This window comes from Phocoena sinus, chromosome 6 (assembly GCF_008692025.1).
Source record: "Phocoena sinus isolate mPhoSin1 chromosome 6, mPhoSin1.pri, whole genome shotgun sequence".
Taxonomy (NCBI): domain Eukaryota; kingdom Metazoa; phylum Chordata; class Mammalia; order Artiodactyla; family Phocoenidae; genus Phocoena; species Phocoena sinus.
The window spans coordinates 15,113,658-15,133,561 of record NC_045768.1 but is presented as its reverse complement, the minus strand read 5'-3'; the positions used below and the strand labels follow the sequence as shown (position 1 = coordinate 15,133,561).

General features: G+C 45.2%; 1 protein-coding gene across 1 annotated transcript in view; it reads right to left on the bottom strand.

The window, feature by feature from the left end:
- BRINP1 (BMP/retinoic acid inducible neural specific 1) overlaps positions 1–12,348 on the bottom strand; it is a 184,431-nt gene extending 172,083 nt beyond the window's left edge. The window contains exon 1 of the mRNA XM_032635627.1: positions 11,986–12,348. The gene's annotated coding sequence lies outside the window, so the exon portion shown is untranslated. The remainder of the gene's footprint in view (positions 1–11,985) is intronic.
- Between the last annotated feature and the right edge of the window lie 7,556 nt (positions 12,349–19,904).

The window sequence follows — 19,904 nt, the reverse complement described above, 5'->3', positions numbered from 1 at the left end:
ATACCGATAAATGTCATCATGAGTGCCACTGATTCAGCACTTAACTGTATATGAGGCATGCTGCTAGGCGCTTTATACACGTGATTTTCATTCTCAGCTGAATTCACAGATATTCACAGCTAAACTAATAGGGAGGTACTGTTGCTAGCCCCGTATTACAGGTTCCCTATTTTCATCCCACCTTCTAATATATAAATGTGCTTCTCTAACTATCATTCCGAATGACTCTAGATATTCCATGATATGCTTTGTTTTGGTGTTCCTTTTTTCTCCCAAACACTCTGAACTCCTTCTTCTCATACAAATAATTAATTTACTTCTTGGAATGGGGAATTTCTTAAAATGGAAGGATTTTCATCTTCTTTTAAAAAACAGGGACAGAGACAACAAGAGCGGTAGAGTTGGAAAGAGATCTGACCCTGTTCTAGAGCATCTCCTCTTCTCCCCACCTTCCTCTTGATCACCTCACTGCAGCCACACTGGTCTCACTGTTCCTCCAATCCACCAAGCACAGTCTGACCTCAGAGACTTTATTCTTGCTGGAATGCTCGTCCCCGGATGTCCTCATGGCGCTCCCATGACTTCAGACAGACCTCTGCCCAATGTCAACATCTCACTGAGGATGTCCATTGCCCATCTATACAAAACAACCCGCCCTCTCCCACCAGGCTGCCTTCCACCTCTATGACCCTCCTCTCCACCTGACATACTATATGTTTGCTTGTTTATTTATTTCTCTTCTCCCTCATGAGAAGGCCAACTCCAAGCAGTCAGGGGCTTAGTCAGTTTTGCTCCCTGCTGCATTTACAGCTCCTAGAACAATGTCTTACACAGAACAAGTGTTCAATAAACAATGTCTGTTTCTTAAATGAAAGAATGAAAGTCACATTTCATAAAAGGTTGCATTCAATAAAGATTTCTGCCAATGCCCCAGGAGAGTGTCTTTTTCCCTTCATTCTTACCAATACTGGATGCTGGCATTAAAAAACACACACACACATCTTGATGATGTTGTGTGGCATCACATTCCTATGTTCATTTGTTTGATTACTAGGGAACCTGAATATTTTGGGTTTTTGTATAGGTTTATGAACCAAGTGTGTTCCCCATCCCATTTTTGGCTGGAAGTCCCATCATATTCAGATCATATTCTGGCAAAAGATGATCTTATGACCATATCTGGGCTCAGGTTTCATTAAGAGAGAGAACTCTGCCTTGGACATTTCCCCCTATATCTACTGTTCTTCTCCTTCCTACCTATTCTCAACTACATTCAGTATTCCTTTATACACTCACATGTGAGTGTGTGTGTGTGTGTGTGTGTGTGTGTGTGGAGAGAGAGAGAGAGAGAGAGAGAGTATATATAGATATCTATATACATAGAGAGAATATATATACATATGTATTCTATATATATTTTACATAATATATATTCTATCTGTCTATATATATCTTTTCTCTTGCAACATTAGGCTGTCACAATTCATACCACCTCCACCCTGCTATTTCCTGAGCCTCTTTTAAAAGTGCTACTGTTACCAGAGGTGGCTTTGGTGATTCTATTCCCAAGAAAAGTAAGATCTTGGCTCTTGGCTGGGGCCCAGAGTCAGAAAGTAGCTTATTCTATGACCACTGGTCCTGGTCTCAGCAGCACTGGAGCTTCCACAACTTAAGGGTGCAAATAAACATGCTAAGCTAAGGTTTCCTGCTGAGGCATTGTGAAGTTAAATTACTATTTTAAGAGGCTATGAAGTTGGCAGCCAGAAAGCACTGGAAGAGTGGAAGATATTCATGACGCTGACAGATAAAGAAGGAGAGAAAGCAAAATGCAGGTTATTAAGGAGATTTAAGGAGTCTCCCTCCAGTGACACCATTTATAACATCTCCTGGAGCACGTAAGATAGATGCCTTCCTCATTTAGGCATATACAAGACTGGGATTGAGGGCAGGGACACAATGACAGAAGGCTTGAAGATTTGCAACAACGTACCTGGCCTAAAACAACAGAGACCAAACAGCAAGAATCCACCTTGATTTGGGGAAGCCACCAAGCTTCTAGGGGCTGGACCATGCCTTAGGGGTGTGTGTGGATGGAGGGCAGTTCAGTAGAAAGACGTTATGTTTAGTGTCTGATGATATGGGTTTGAGACCTGATGCTATCACTCGTATTTTATCTTGGGGCAAATCCTTTCACCTCTGAGGCATGTGGTCCGCATCTGGAAAATGGGGAGAAGAATTCCAGCTTCAGAATGTGAAGGCTGAATAAGATACACATGTTAAGATATACAAGCAGTTGGTAAGATACAGGATGAAGACAAGGAAGAGGGGAGTCGTGAGGAGAAGGATGATAAACATGGTTCTCACGAGGGTGTGTGGCCTGCTGTCAATCAGCTGCTCTCCCATAGGTACCTGCTGAACACCCAGATTAGGACACCAAATCAAGAGGTACAATGACATGGGCTGCAGGGGACTAGGGTACCATGACCAACTCAGATATAGTTGGACCCTAAAGAGGAAAAAGTGTATATGTAAAAAAAATGAGAAAGTTGACCCGGACCATATTGAAGATGACTTTTCAGCCCTGATTGGTCAATGATCGTATGGCTATATCTGTTTTCTGACACGTGGTAATAGAAAGAATTAAAAAATCTGCCTCAATCATTTTGAATCTTTCAAGGCGTTTTCCCACTCTCTTAATCTCTCGCCTAACTGCTGGTATCACATTGCCATATGAGGGAACAGGATTGGTAAAAACGATGGAGAGGGGCTTCCCTGGTGGTCCAGTGGTTGGGGTTCTGTGCTTCCACTGCAGGGGGCGCGGGTTCAATCCCTGGCCAGGGAAGCTCTGCATACCACGAGGTGCCTCCAAAAGGAAAGAAAAGATTGAGAAAGCTCATTTGCAAGGTAGTGCCTCGAACCTGATAATAATCTCTTTCCTACAGGACCTTTCCAGTTGGGGAACATACCTGGGGCCTGGGCGACATTTCATCTAATGCAACAGGGTGTAGTAATAATAAAAAAAAAAAAATTATAATAGTTAACGTTTATATAATGGTGATGATCTGCCAGGCATGATTCAAAGTACCTATCGTATAAACTCATTAAAACCCCACAATATCTCTATGAGGAGTAACTACTACTATGCTCATTTTACAGATGAAGAAACTGGCAGAGAAACATCAGGTGATCTGGCCAAGGTCACAGAGCTAGTCAGTGGCACAGCTGCCATGCAAACTCTGGAGTCCACGCTTTCAACCACTAGGCTTTCAAGTGAGACAGAAATAGTACAAATCCTCAACACATAGACTGACTCAGCGTGTGGCCTTGACCGAGGGGCATCACCGCACTAAGCCCTGGTTTCCTCGTCTCTAGCGTGGGGGATGAGACTGCTTATGCACGTGCTCGTTGAGAACATTCAACAAGATATCTATGCCAAGTACCCAGTACAGCTCAAAGAACTGCTGACATTCTTGGCATACCCACTGCTCCACTTCAAGAATGGTTCTCTAATTGTGATAGATCAGCCATCACTAAATATTGTGGGCAAAGACCCTTCCAGAACTCCTCAAGTCCTACCCTATGCTCTGCCTAAATGTATAATTCTCACTGCCAGGAATTGAGAGGAGAGGGCAGGTAAAACTGCGGCTGATACAGTAATATTTTCAGGAATCACTTGTGAGGTTTCACTGGACTTTGAATGACGCTGTCCTGCTGATATGCATTCAGAATAAATTTCTTTAGACCCCTTTCGGCCCTCCCTTGCCTCGGCCAACTCTGGTAATGGCACTTGACGAGGACCACGTCACCTTAGAGAGTCATGACTCCAAAACTGATCCCAGTAGGAAAACCATATTACCACCTCCTGCTGCTGGGTAATCTACTTTTCAATCTTTCCCTCCATTCCCAAACACAACAAAGTGCTGATTTTCTTTTTTTAATGGCTCCTGTGCTTTGTGCAGATGTTTTTATAGTACCAGGTAAGGCTTCTTGTGGGTCCTTCCCCTATGATGTGCCTGTAAACCCAGAGCCCATCAAATTCCATGAGAAATTTAGCTTATCCACTACCATGTAAACCAAAACATACTTACTTAAGGTAGATATCACAGTTCTTGGAATGTCTTCCAGATCGATCTTGGGGTGGGGGTGGGGGTCTCTGGAGTGTCTAGGGATTCCACAGCCCACCAGAAATTCACCTACGTAAGGACTGACCACTTAGAAGTGTGGGTCCTCTAAAAAGCAATGGCATCCTAGATGTCTGCCCTTCCTCCTCCTGAATCAGCTTGTCATCAATCTGTAACTCAACTGCTCCAAAATACCCCCAGGATCCATTTTTTCTCATAGAGGTTCCTACTGGTTCATTTGCAGGACTTCTGAAAGGCTAGATAAATTATGCCTCAGAAACCCCTCCGGGCCAGTATTGGGTTAACCCTTACAAACGGTTCTAGCTGTTCAGATGGGCCATTTACTTGGAACCCTGCTGCTCTGACCTTTGCAATTTACACAAAAACCATGGCATCTTGCTTTTGTTAATTGCCTTATGCATCTACCTCCTCACACTTGGGGGGAACACAGTCTCTTAGCTGTTCCCAAGATGGCCCTGACATTGTTGTATGCAGCTCTGCACCCTGTGAGATAATCACAAACTGAGAACAAGATTTGTTCAGAATGATGTATTTTGTGTCCACCCCAGGCTTTCTTTCCTGTGTCCAACAACTGATGGCGGACAGGCCTGGTAATTTACCACTCTTAACTTTCCCACACCCTGTCTCTTTCAGTCTATTTGCCTTAAGGCCACTGCAATCTCCAAAAGACAGTTCCTTTGAGAGATAAAGATGCCCCTCACCCTCATATGCAAAAAGGAAATTAATTTCACATTTCCTCAGCCTCCTTATCTTCTCCACCCCCTCAGTAGCGAGGACTGTCTATAGATTTCTAGGCAGCCTTTCTAGGCTACCATGTTCCAGGAGGACAGTGGGTTTCCTGCTAACACGTAATCCTTTGATATTAAGAGTTACAAGCAAGCCACCTCTATCCCACTCAGCAACACTGCTGAGTCACAATCTGTGCCCTGAGGTATGACTTCTTTTTGATTTGCTTTTTTGAGAAGACATCTAAACCTATGATGAAGTGTGGCTACCGCGTGTGAGTCTCTCTCTGCTTTTACAAGAATTTCGTCATGCACCATTTCCGCAGAGCTGGGCAAATCCCTTCGGTAAGGCAGGCCACCGTGTGGTCCTTCTTAATTGGGAGGAGGCAAGCCCAGAGAAGGGCAGATATGTTCTCAAGGTGGTCCACATATACGGTGGTAGGAGCCAGGACTAAAATCAGGTGCCCTGAGTCTCTGCGCTCTTCGTACACTTGGAATTAATGAAGATATAACATGAACAGACGTCATCTCTGATCTCCAACACTTTATAATCATAGCCATCCACCTCCTTCCTCTACCACCACCATCTCTGTGTCTTCTTTTAATCTTACCCTTCCCCAAACTCTCACAGAACTTCTGAAATGGCAATGATCAGTCACCATGAATGCTAATTATTTATGGATTTGCAGACCTCCTCTAGTCCTTGGCGCGATTCATCGCCATACCCCCAAGCCATTTTGTTTAAGGCCTTTCCCAGACAAGAGATGCAATAAATATTTGCTGATCCAAACTGATTCCAGCTTTCCTCCTTTTTCATCAGACTTCATTTCAATTACTTCTCCCCAGGTATTCATTCCTCTTCTCCTTTTCTAGCCATTCCCCCCTCTCCAGGTCCTCCCCCTCCCTTTAGATTTGGGTATTTCCAGAGTGTGTAGCACTCAGAGCAGGACTAGAAATTAAGAGTAGAGGAATTCACTGAAATGACTGATTAAAAATGGACACAAAGAAAACCCAGAGAGAACACGTAATGATGAGCTTCTGTCAATCTCCAAACTCTCCTCAGCTCAGTCCTCAGACTACCTACTTCCTAGACAGGGAGATTGCAAAGGGGAGATGTCTAGACTTCTCATCCTTCACCTTGTACAAGACCTTTGTGATCTGGCCTCTTCCTACCTTCTTTTCTTTTTTTTTTTTTTTTTTTTTTAAAGAAGATGTTGGGGGTAGGAGTTTATTAATTAATTAATTAATTTTTGCTGTGTTGCGTCTTCGTTTCTGTGCAAGGGCTTTCTCTAGTTGTGGCAAGCAGGGGCCACTCTTCATCTCGGTGCGCGGGCCTCTCACTATGACGGCCTGTCTTGTTGCAGAGCACAGGCTCCAGACGCGCAGGCTCAGTAGTTGTGGCTCACGGGCCTAGTTGCTCCGCGGCATGTGGGATCCTCCCAGATCAGGGCTCGAACCCGTGTCCCCTGCATTAGCAGGCAGATTCTCAACTACTGCGCCACCAGGGAAGCCCTCCCTACCTTATTTTCATCTTATGACATTCCCTTTCTCATGCAAAAGCTTCAGTCACATTATCCTTTAGATTTCCTAAGCTTGACCCTGCCTAGTGACGTCATCACTGTTCTTCTTTCTGCCTCTGATATGATATTCTTTCCCCACATAATCACAAGGTTGGTTCCTTTTCATTTAAATCTCAGTTCTAATATCACTCCCTCCGAGAATTCTTTTCCTGACGACCCTATCTAAAGTTCTGTGACCTACATTTCTTTCTAGCCTATTACCCCCAATTTTTATTTGCAATTGTTTTGTTTGCCTATGTCTTTACTCATTTATCAGCAATCTCTCCCCACTAGATTATGAGCTCCATGAGAACAGGACCATGTTCATGCTACAGTTCTGATGTCCAGATCTGTGCTGTTCAGTAAGTAGCCACTATCCACATACAGCTACTTAAATTAAAATAAAATGAATAAAAATTAAATAAGATAAAAAACCCAAAGTAACACTAGCCATGTTTCAGGTGCCCAGCAGTCACATGTGCTTTGTGGCTACCATACTGGACAGCACGGGGAGCATATCCAGCATCACAGAAAGTTCTATTTGACAGAACTGGTCTATAGCAATGCTTGAAAAATAGTAGGCAGCCAATAAATATTTGCTGAATCAATAAATGAATGAACGTCCCTTTTAATCCTCACTCAACTTCACCTCTCCCTTTTGTGGCTTACCCCGTAAGTAAGATAAACTAGACGATGCCCACAGGACAACATACAGTTTGGTGAGGGGCCTGAATGGATGTTACAGGAGAAAGGGCTGTGAAAATAGGCCCATCTAGTCTGAAAGAGAATATCTGTGGTTATAAGACTGGAAGAGAATTATACTTGTGTTATATGATTTTAGAGACTTATGGATGGAAGGCAGACTTAGTGTCAAGGTGAGAAAACATTCCAGCAAAGCTCTCCCTAGACAACACAGGCTGCTTTGTGTGGCAAAGAGTTCACTGTTGCTAAAAGTACTAAAAATGAGACTGCGTGGCCATGTGTTATGGATATTACAAAAAGGACTCTTGGTTCTTGAATAAGGAGAAAGGTTTGGTTATAGTGCAACCTTAAAACACTGAGATTCTTTGATGAATGTCATGAAACATCAGTTTCAAAGAGTTAATAATATGCCCCCCAACTGTTCCTAGCAACTGCTGAACAACCCAATCCTCTTGGCCACCCACAACAGTTACCATTAACTCAGAGGTACACTGGAAAAGGCAGAGATGCTGAAGCAAGGAGGACTTAGGTTCAAATTCTAGCTCTGTTGGTTATGTGAAGGGACCTAGCCATACTGAGTTTCACTCTCCTCTTGGGCAAGGGACCTATACATCCTGCATTTCACTTTCCTCTTCACTAAAAGGGGCTGTGTCTGCCTCACTGGGTGAGAAGGAAGATTAAATGAGAACAAAACTAAAGACCCAGGAACACAGCAGGGAAACTTTCACTTCCAAGTAGGAGAGAAGTTTACTTGTCTGTATCATCATTGGTATCCCTACATTATTGGTACAGGTGGTATAATTTTGAAGCCATGATTGAATTGCTTTGAGTGAATATGAAACAATTATCAGAAAGAGAAAGAGGGAAAGAGAGAGAGAAATTACAGCTGTTGATCAAACTGGGCTTCGAATGTAACAGCAAACATTTCTAGAGCAACTACACTGTGTCAGTCCCTGGGGATAAAAAGATGCTCCTAAGATCTTAGACCATATTGAAGAGGGCAAGTGAGACACAGGCCCACAGAGGTATGAAACAGGGCAAAGAGAGACGCAAGCTAAAACAGAGCTTCAGACAAAATTATATGAAAGAACAGGGTAGAAAGAGATTAATTACAAAATAAGATTTGGGGAAGACTTCTTGGAAGGGTCATTTGAGCTGGAAGCTGAAATACAGGTAGGATATTAAAAATATGAGGCTGACATTGTGAAATGGAGGAGGGAAAGATAGAGGTACTCCTTGCAGAAGGGGTTAGAATGGAAAACAATGAGGGGAATTATTTGGAGAATGACATTTGAAGATTCGTCCTCTTCACATGACCCCCATCTTGTCTTTAATATGATTACTGGGACTTCAGTGGCCAGTTTGTTAATCTTTCGATTTTAGCAGGGCGGACGCAGGTAGAGAAGATGAGTAGGATATGGCTAACCCTAGTGGCCTGGTCAGGTGATAGGTACTGGTGATTTCATCTAAGGAATCAGGAGGGGATAAGCTAGAGGATGCAAATCAGAAATTTTCTCTTCCCACAACTGAAGGTCCCTTGGGCAAAGACCTTTCCAGAGGAACAGAGGACTTTTTGGTCAAAAGCATAAACTCTTGTAAGCACTAAGAAGGAGATGTCTTATTTGGACGGACCAGGGGAGAGTGTTTTTAAGGTCCCCACCTGTACAATTTCAAATATATTCATTGCAGTCTGAGCTAGGCTGTCTAAACTCAACAGGGGCTCAACAGCTGATTTGGAATCTCTGATCTGTTTCTTCTTGATTGAAATGGAGTCACAGCTCCCCCTTCTGGGAGCTAAAGTGCCATCCAGCCCCGGAAAAGCCTGTGTGGAAAGGCTCTATTGCGGATGGGCCTGAAACACCCATGTGTTTTTTCTCCATGTTCACCTGCACCCCAAAAAGAGCAGCTAGGAGTCCGGGAGCACACTTTTGCTTGCACATGATTCTAAACTTCCTAAGAGCCCATCTTTCACAGGGCTTTATACTTCCCGTTCCATGGGACTATGAGTCCCAGTCTTCGTGTGGCTGATGCTTTCATATAGGCGAAAGCAATTTGGTGCAGAGGTTGCAATTCTCTTCTGGGAAGTATACCAAGTAGAAAAGATTTCTAAATCTGCGTGTGTCCATGTGAGTGCCATGTATGTATGTGTGCTTGTGCATGCTCCCGTGACGGCAACGTGTATGATTGTATAGGGGTACGAGACTCATTGATGTAAAGAAATGAATTTGCCTGAAGTATTTGCATTGCTAGATGGGTGGACACTTGGCTCTGGGGAAAGCAAAGCATTTCTTAATAAAGAGCTCAGGTACAGTCCAGATGCTCTGCTGGCTTCTGTCTACTAGGCATGGGCAGCATTAGGTCCCTAGCTGTGTGTCATTCTCTGAAGGCATTAGAGAAGGAATGTATGTTCTGTGCAGGTGTATGTCTGTCTGTCTGTTTCTGTCTAACCGGGAGTGTGATTAAAGCGTTGGACCCTTTCTCTCCAGGTCATGTTTCCAGATGGAACAGCTTTGAAGTGCATCTCTGAAATGAGAAGTTTGATGCGGGAAGATAATCGATTATCTTGGATGGGAACATGGTGGCAGGGTACGGGTGGAGAGCAATATATAGTCCCTGGGCAGTGTGGCCAAGAGGAAAAGACATTGATCTGGCTGTCAGGCATCACAGGTTCTAGCCCTGGGCATCCCACCAACTCGCTAGAGAATGTTGGGGACTTCTCATGGCCTCTCTGGCTACAGACTCCTGCCCTTCTGCTCTTCAATATTCCGTCCAGCTTCTATTGTCTATGTATTAAAAGAGAGAGAAAATGAGAGCAGTTCCTAACACGGGGTCTCCTCCTTTGCCTTCACACACCCCACCTAAAGTGAAGTGGGGACCTCTGCTCTGACATGAGTTTCCCAAAGCAGATTCCTTGTGGCCGCGTGAAGCTTCAGCCTGAGGTGTCAGCCTCTGGCCAGAGAACGGTGTGTCTACAAGTGCCTGCAGGTAGCACAGTCACCCACCCGCTAGGGCAGGTTCCCGTGAACACGTTTGCTTTTATCTCTCCCCAGAAGATAAATATATACATATAGGTTTTTAAGACAAGTATATTTCTACTTTTTTCCCCTAGAAGACCTTTCCACTGGCCCCTTCCTGCCTAGGTAGACAAGAGGCTGTGGTCCCAGCATCTCAGCCCTTGTCCTCCAGCGCCTCATTGCCTAACAGCAGAACGGCTGCCTCTTACCTCGGGAAAGTAACAGCTGCCGAGTCTGGAAGCCATGCTAACAGCAGCAAAACTCAGCATTTTTGCTGAGTAGGGCAAGCCTTTAAGACACATCCGGGAATCAAATCAATGGCTGGCCCCAGAGTCCAAGCCTAGCAGGACCTAGCCCGGGAGGCCAAAGGACTTACCTAGACAGCCTCCTAGAAGGTGGAGGAAAGAGGAGAGGGGGGCTCGGCCCGAACTGTCTTCCTTACTGAGATTCTTCCCACCAGCCCTGTGTGCCCTTGGCAGTATGTTGGAGCCAAGCAAGAGATGTGAGGTGCAGATCAACAGCAGTTTAAGTCAATTACCGCCACACTCCGCCATGAGTTCTCCACCCACAACCAGTTCCCAAATTGTAGGTCTCCTTCAGTATTGAAGCGCACGCGTGCACGCGTGCGCGCGCACACACACACACACACACACACACACACACACACATACACACACTGCCTCTCTGCCTTCTCCCAGGATCCTCCTAAGCCCAGTGGAGCCACGAGGAGGCATAGTACAGGAAAAGATTCCCTTGGGTCTCCCCAATGGGGAGGGGAAAGAGGGATCTGTCTTAGGGAAGTGCCCCATCCATCTCCTACCATATTTCTCAGAGCTGCCCCCAGATGAAATTTCCTCTGCGATTCTATGTAGCTATGATGGATGAGCAAGTCCCTGAGGACCCTTTCTCCTTTCCCTGGAGGGGGATCCATACAGACTTGCCCAGATCCTCCCCCAGAGCACAGAAACAGGAGGTGCTGTAATGCTGTTGTGATTACAAACAGAGAGGCAGGGTAGACTCTATCCCAGACTTGCCCCAGATGAGTCCACCTGCGACTTCTCCCAGTGACTCCAATTTCCCATCAGAATCCTGGAATCTGCCCAGTGTGGAATTTAAAGTGACAGCCTCTCATTGCCTCAGGGTTTGGCCATTTCTCTTTCACATTAAACGGTGAGTCCAAGTGTAGCAGATCTCCATCCTTTGGAGAAATCTTCCTTCAAAGGTACCAATATTGGGCTAAATAAGGTACCATCCCGATCCCCGGAATCCTCCCCAAATTCCAAGCCCAGAGCCCCAAGGGGAATCCACAGCGGGTTTCCCGATGGCTACGTGATCCTATAGTAAGGATCCCATTCCCTGTACGCTGGAGAGACCTAATTAAAAAGACACACGAGCGCAGACAGACATACACGTACAAGCATGCACACACACACATCGTGCCTTAAGTAGGTTAGAGGACCTCTTTTCACCCCCTCCCCTATACATACATACACAAACACACACACACACATCACAAACACACGCATCGAACGCAAACGACGCCGCACACGCAAACACACACTAGCACCATATCAAGTTCTCACCATGGTACACACGTCGGGAGCGCGCGGGGAGCACACAGGCCACTTCCTAAGACCCGCATTTAACCCTCTGCGCCCCAGAATACAGAGACACCCCCCCCCCAGGAAAGCTGAGAGGACTTGCAGGCGTCGGGGTGGCCGAGGGAAGCGCGGAAGGGGGCCGGGAGGGGGAGGGGCCGGGCGGGCGGGAGCGCCCCGAATGCGGTCCCGGGCGGTCTCCAAGGGCAGCGGGGCTGCCTGCCCGGCGCCCGGCGCCGCCTTACCTGGAGTCAACGTCCGTCTTTGGCGGAGAGCTGCGCGCGGACGCTTTTTATTCGGCTCGGAGGGAACTTGGGAGAGCCCTGCGTCCAGCTCGCATACCGGGAACGGCGCGGGGACTGCAGGCGTAGGGGTACCTGGCTCCTAGCAGCCTGGCTCATACTCAGCCGTAAAGTCCCCTTCGCTGGTCCCGAGGACAGGCATGAATCCCGGCTCCGGAAGGCGGTCCCTGCTGCCTCTGTCTCCCGGCTCTCCGGCTCTGGCTCCCTCGCTCTCGCCCTCTCTCGCCTGCGCTTTCCTCCTCTCCCCCCCCTCCGCGCCAGCTCAGTTCGCAGCCCTGGGGCCCGGGAGCGAGGCGACTAGCGAATGGAGAGGGAAGTCCAAGTGCGCCGCGGTCTCCGGGCGGGGAGCAGCAGAGGCCGGGCTACGCTGGGGGAGGGACTTACCCGGCGACCGGCGAAGATGAATGGGGGAGCGGCTGCCTAGGGGCGGGCAGGGAGGAGCCAGGAGCCGGGGTTTATTCTGAGGAGTGTTTTGTACATCTTTAGGCGGAGGAGGAGGAGAAGAGAGAGGACGAGAGAAGGGAGGCCTCCTCGGAGGGAGGGGCGGCCTGGGTGGGCTGAGGCTGAGCCACTGGGGAGTCTCGTGGGTCTGGGGATAGGGTGGCGTCTCTCCGAGTCTGAGCACCCAAAGGGACTGTGTGTGGTGGGTATGCGCAGATCCCCGCATCGTGATGCTCTTAAGCGTTTCTGTAGCTGTGTGCGTCGCGGGTATCTGTTTCTAGGTATGCGGGTGCTTGTGGGTCTGTGCGTAATTATTCGAGTGCGGTTTTGTCTGGGGAGGTGCCCGTGTGGGTCCGTTTGTATCTGCGTGGCTCTCTATGAGTACTTCAGACTGTTTGTTTCTCTGTATGTGTAGGCATGAGCCCACGTCACCTCCCAGAATTAAGCAAGTGCTTCTCTCTACGTGGGTAGGATGTAGGAGTGAGACGCTGAGGGGACACAAAGTTCTCTCGATACCACCAGAGGCAGGAAAGGGGCGAGGGTACGGGGGCTAAGGCATTAATACAGAGAACCAAAGACTCCCAATTTAGCCTGAAATGCAGACTGGGGTTGCTGGCACGGGGCCTCTGCCTAAAGCAGAAAAGAAGGCCAGAACACATTCTGAATTCTCACACAGCGCATATTCTGTATTTTTGCTTACTTTGCTTCCTTTTTTAATTTAAACCAAATCAGCAATGAGGGTTCCTAGTCCCTGGAAGCTTAGGCAAGTGTAGGCATTGGCGAAGGTACCAGATGAAGGGGCAGGGAGCAATAAGGAAAAGGTGATGAGAAATTTAACAGAACCCAGATTCAGTAAAAGTGCAGGCCCTAGATGAGTAAGAATCCTGTAGGTATGTGATCTTGGTCAATTCACTTACCTCTTAAGCTCTAATTCCTCATCTGTATAACAGGATAATATAACTACCTATCTAACATGGTTGGCGTAATATTTAAATGAGTTAATGTATGTAGGATCATTTGGAATACTCCCCGGCACCTACTGAGTGCTCAAAGCATGTTATCTTTAATTACAGTTGCTATTGTTACTAATGTTATTATTACCCGAAGGGTGATAGGAGAGAGATGTGATACTTAGACCTAAAAGGATCTAGGGGCTAGTGAATTAATTAGAGGAAGAGGAGCCTTGAAACGGACCCACACGGGCACCTCCCCAGACAAAACCGCGCTCGAATGGAAAAGAAATTCTTGAGTGAGGAATTGAGAACTTGAGGAAAAAAATATTTAATTGGCAAGGAGGAAAGGGACAAGAGATGAAAAGAGAACGAGCCTGGGTCTGAGAAGTACAGGACTGAGGAGAGGAGGCGGGGAAGAGAGACGCAGTAGCCAGTTCAAAGTTCCTCTCTCCTACTGTCTGCTGCAAATGACGGGCAGTCAGCACCACGGACAGCTCTCCAGCCACTGACCAAGGAGGGGTTTTTCTCTCTCTGCCTGCTAGAAACACCTCCCTTTTTGCTTGGACAAATTTCTCCTTCCCTCGTCTTCCCGCTCAGGTTCAGATCCTGGCCCATGATTCCTGAGACATTTCTGCCTTTGATACCAACCACAAAAAAATACACTCACCACACACACTGCTTCTCCCATCCATCTCAGTATGCAGCCCCAGGTCGCTATCTCCTCTTGCTATTTCTTTTTTTTTTTTTTTTTTTTTTTTTTTTTTTGCGGTACGCGGGCCTCTCACTGTTGCGGCCTCTCCCATTACGGAGCACAGGCTCCGGACACGCAGGCTCAGCGGCCATGGCTCACGGGCCCAGCCGCTCCGCGGCATGTGGGATCTTCCCGGACCGGGGCACAAACCTGTGTCCCCTGCAACGGCAGGTGGACTCTCAACCACTGCGCCACCAGGGAAGCCCCCTTCCTTTCTTCTTTCCTCTCTTCTGCCTTTTTTTTCTTCTTCTCTGTCTCTTTCTACTCCATCTCTTCCTTTATTTTTTCCCTCTCTTTCTCTCTGCTTCTCCATCATCTCCCAGCTCAAATATCCCTCCTTGAGTGATTTTAGGCTACAGCAGGCCTGCTGGGAATTAAGTTCTGAAATCAGTCTGAAACATCTAGTTAGGCAGCTTCAGAGGAGGACCAAGGTACAGACTGATTCCTCTTAGCTTTTCTCTCTTAATCAGTCTCCCAAGATGGCTGTGGTCCAGATGACTTAGAAAGAGGGGACTTAACACTATGGAACATTTTCCTATCTTCTTCTCCTACACCTCACACAGTCAGTATTTCCCCCAGGAAACACAGAACCCTTCCAAGTACCAATTATTTACTAAACAGAGAAAAAGAGAAAAAGGAGAGAGAGAATTTTTGAACTTTTACTATGCATCAGGCATTTCATTTGGGGCTTCCCTATATTAACTTTTATAATTTTAAAAATGCTATGAGGTATGAGATAGGTAATAGCATGCCAAGGTACAGCTAGTAGGTGATGGAGTCAAGAATTCCACACCCAAATCTAACTCTAAAATCTTTACTGTGTCCCCTGGGAATAATGGGAAAGCTTCAGGGTGATTGAAAGAGCTTAGGATTTAATGGGGTCACTGCATCCAGCCCTAAATATCAACTTAAATGGCTGAGACCATGGCATCCTCTTTGACAGTGGAGTATTTATCAGCTCTTGTCCCTGGAGGAGGAGGTGTAGGCTTTGCATGGATATATTTAAGTCTCATGGTCTCTGAATTTTGAATAAAACTTCAACCTTTCCAGGTCTTAGTTCATTTGCATTTGACTCTGTTTAGCTTCCTTGTTTCTATGAAGAAAGGCTAAAAGGGCCATTTTTAAAGTCTCCAAAGACTCTTCGGTCATCAGAAGAGTTCTCAGTGCAAAGCATTCCTAATGACTTATGGAGGAAGCAATCGGAACCATATGGATAACATTTCTGCAGAAATGCACACGGGTGGGAAAAGGTTTAGAGGCCAAAAATATATTTCTCTTTTTTTTCTTCTTTGCCAAAGAAAGAACATTTAAGGCAGCTTGAGATATGTGAGAAATGTCTTGTTCTTTCTTTGGGGTGGGTGTTGGTGAGCAGCTGTTTGCTATTTCCACTGAATTTACCAAGGGATTGCATGGGGAGGGAGGTGCCAAAGGATTAGGATAGACTTAGGAAAGAACTTCCTGTCTATAGATCTTGGGTGATATTAGAATGGGACCTTTTTCCAAGGACATTTAGTGAGACAATGGGATGGTTCCTTTTTAGTCTTCAAAACGTGATGGTTTGATAAGCACTGGATTATATTTTTAGAGTCATGGACTCCTTTGAGAACCTCACAATTTCTATGGACCCTCTCTCGTGAAAAATATGTTTTTAAAATGGCCACAACATTTTGCATGGAATTTCATTGAATCCCTCTTTGCCAGTCTCATTCACGGAGGTCTACACCTGGACCCCAGATTCAGGACATATAGAGTAGATGACTTTTACCGTCTTCAGCCTGACCTTAGATTTTATAGATTGCTTCATTTAGATTTGAGGTTAAAAAACTGTAAAAGGAAAGCCAACAGAGAAAACAAAACAAAAGGTAAACAACCTTTTTTTTTTCTAGAAATAAACAAGAAATATAGATAAATGTTCAGGGTTGAACTGGAAGTTTTACTTTCCTCTTCTTAAATAAAGATAAGTTTTGGCCCTATTTGTGGACTCTGAGCCACCTGCTACTGCATCAAAAGTTTAAGTTTACTACTCAATCAAATCTCAAAGGAGTTAAACTCCCTTAATCTGGGGTGCTTTGGGTTCAGAATAGACTGAACAAAGGCAGGAAAAGTCCACCTTTGTTAAGTGACTACTGAATGTGAGGTGATGTGAAGGATTCAGAAATAAATATCTTCCCTGGTCTCTGTCTTCTAGGAGTCTGAAGTCCATTGCTAAGTCAAACTTATCCCTAAACAATCACAATGCACCATAGAAATTAGCGTCATGTGCAAGAGCTACAGGAGATGCTACAAGAGCTAAGAGGAGGAAAAATTTGCCTCTCTATGAGGTATAACATTTGGCACCTATTGAGTTATTTTTATTTTGTTTTAAAAGCAGTTGAATTAATAAGAACTAATATTTATTGAGTGATTACTTTGTATGAGCAACATTCAAGCCTTCCATCTAGGTTTTTATGAGCATCTCCTAATTGAATAAAATTAAAATTCATTCTCATTCTCCCTCTCCCTCTCCTTTCTCTCTCTCTCTCTCTCTTCCCCTCACCCCCCCCCCCCACTTCCCTCTCCATCCTTACTTTTTCCCAAACCTCCTGGGACAATATGGTCAAAACACAACTCTTATCCACCATTCTACTCATCCAGAACCTGGAGGATGTTACTTATATACCAAAATATCAAAATCAGAACCTTTCTGCCCAGAATTCAGTGCCCTCCATCATCTGGCCTCTGTGTTCTTTACTATCTTATTTATATCTAATTATCACCTCTGTACCTTCTCTGTTAGCAAAAATTAATGCTCACTGGCTCCCGGTTCCCAGTGTCCCTCTCTCCGTGCCCTTAATCAGACTGGCCCCTCCACTGCCATGTCTTTTTCTCCCAGCAACCCTTCACTCCTGCATAACCAAATCTGACCTCTCCTTAAATATTTAGTTCACACGTCATATACTGCATGACTTCAGTTTGGATAAAATACTTGAACATGAAGCGTGCAAGGATGCACGTGATCTTCCTCCCTAATATCACGTCTCCTCCTCCACTACAACCACACTGACCCCCTTCCAATTACTAGATTCACAAAGTTCCTTTATGCCCCTAGGTCTTTGTGCTAGCTGTTCCCTCTGTCAGAAGCCACCTTCCATTACCAGCCAAGTCCTGCTCACCCTGTAGGTATCAGGGTAAATGTCACTTCTCTGACCTCCAGACCAAGATAGGTCTCCTGATATCAATTCCCTCACAACCCTTAATGTCTCCTTCATAACATGTATCATCATTGTAATTAAACAATCATTGGTGATATTATTGTTTAATGTATATTTCTTAAGCTAGAACTAAAACTCAAAGGCACAAAAGATACCTTTGTGATGAGATCTTGGTACATACAAGTATGGTGGATATGTATTAACCATGCCCTATGTCCTAGGAACTATTCTCTGTGCTTCACAAATAATATTTCATTTAATCCTTCATACAGCCCTGTGACATCAGTACTGTTATTATGACCGTAACTCCCATTTTATGATGAGGAAAACGGAGGAGGTTAAACAAATTGCCCAGTGTCACCTACCCAGAACCAGGATTCAAACCCAGTCACCTTGCTACAGAAGCCAAGCTCATAGTCACCACGCTACCTAGCCCTTTGCATGGGAGGAGTCGTATATATTTATTGAATAAACAGGAGTTCTTCCTAAGCCCTTCAATCTTTAAGTCTATTGATACCCTTCACTTTCTGCCTTTTATGAAGCTTATTTACATATGTGAATCATGCTCTCGGTATCTTCAGCTATGGCTGCGTTCTTATAGCAAACACACTGAAATTCTGGAGCCATGTCATCACCTACGAACACCTTGACCAGGATATGCACCCTTCCCGGTCTACCAACTGGCTCCCCCAGCCACGAGAGTGGATGTCTTTGGACATGAGCACATGCAGATTTGTTCTGCTAAATAAACATGCTCAGCTTTCACTCTCTCTCCTCCCTGTTTCTTTTGTGTTGCCAAAGTTTCAGCTGCCTTAGGTCTGAGCTTGCCCAGGCCATTACCCTGGTGGAATATGACTTCTAAAAAGGGTTTTAGAAAGGCATTCAGGAACATACTATCCTGCTGGCTCAGGCTCAAGGGATAACATTATTGCAAATCTCAATATTCTACTTGAATTAATAATTCAGCATATGTAAACCTTTTTGAAATCACAGATAGTCTCTCCCTTGTTTTGCTTTGTTTTTTTGAAACCTTATTTTTGGCAGTGACTGAAAGATGAGGTAGGCACAGCAGGTAGCCCCACTTTACAGAAAAGAGAGTAGGCTCAAGGATTTAGTATGACTTGCATAAAGATAATACTTTATAATAATGGACCCACAACTTGAACCCAGGTATTCAAACTCATCAAGACGGTTCTCTATTTTTCTGTTAAATATGTTTTTGGTGGTTTAATGATAGAACAATCTATTCCTTCCCTCCTCTGTTCTCACATCCCTCTAATAGGCCTACCCTACCCCAGCTCTCACTCTCTGCCACATTCCACTAGGGGGAGCCCTACATAGGCTATTGGTAGCATTTGACTGGCTGGCATCCATTTTCCTCTTCAGCTAAAGGATCTTTATTTTCCTTTGGGAAACCAGCCTTCTAAATTTCTCAGTTCTTTTGGTCCTTCAGCTGCTGATTCTACCCCCCAGCTCTAGGGCATATAACCAAGGCTGGCCAATCAGGGTGTTCTATCCCAATGGTCACTGTGATTGGATGAGAGATGAGTATTGACACAGATTGGTACAGAGTCAGCCCCAGAACATTTACTGCAACCATTATTAAAAAGTACTCCTAAAACCAAAATAATAATAGTGGAGCTACTTAGCTGGCAGAATCGAAGCCTGGAGTTCTGGCGATTACCTTTGCCACCGCAATGAGGAGGCCTGACTGAGACTGAGGGCAACATGGAGGAACGCTTACCCACAAAATAGATCCAGAGGTGCCTTAAGTCACAGACAGATATTTCATCCTATGAGCCAATAACTTTCCTTTCTATTTAAGCTAGTTTCATTTGGGTTTTGCCACTTGCTACTAAATGTATCCTGAATAATATAGCATTATAAATCAGGATGATTAACTTTTAGATACACAACTTTGAAGCATTTGATTTACAGAGAGCAGAAGTAGAGAGATGAACTTGGAGCCAAGTGAATGGCCATTAATCCAGTTCTGTCACTAGTTAAGCTCTGTTCCCCAGACAAATCAAGTCTATTTGTCCTCTGGCCCATGTGTTCTCAGCTTATTTGGTAGGCAGAATTCTACTGTTGACCCCCAGTGACCCTTGCCCTTGTATAATCCCCTCTCCTTTAAGAGGGAATATAACCCGTGAATATGAGGCACTAGCACTCCTGTGATTACGTTATATTATACAGCAAAAAACAAGGGTGGTCTCTAGGAGCTAAAAGTAGTCTCTGATTGACAGCTAGCAGGAAAACAGGAACCTTAGTTCAGGAAAATGGGTTCTGCCTATACCTCTGAGCTCAGAAGAGGACACTAAGTTCCACATGACAATCACAGCCTCAGCTGATCCCTTGCTTTCAATCTGCTGAGACCCTGAGTGAAGAATCAAGTCACCCCGTGCCTGGAATCCTGACCTACAGAAACTGTAAGGCAATAAAAATATGTGTTTCTTAAGACACTAAATTTGTGGGAATTTGATGCACAGCAATGGAAAATTTATATAGTCTATTAATTAGGTGGTT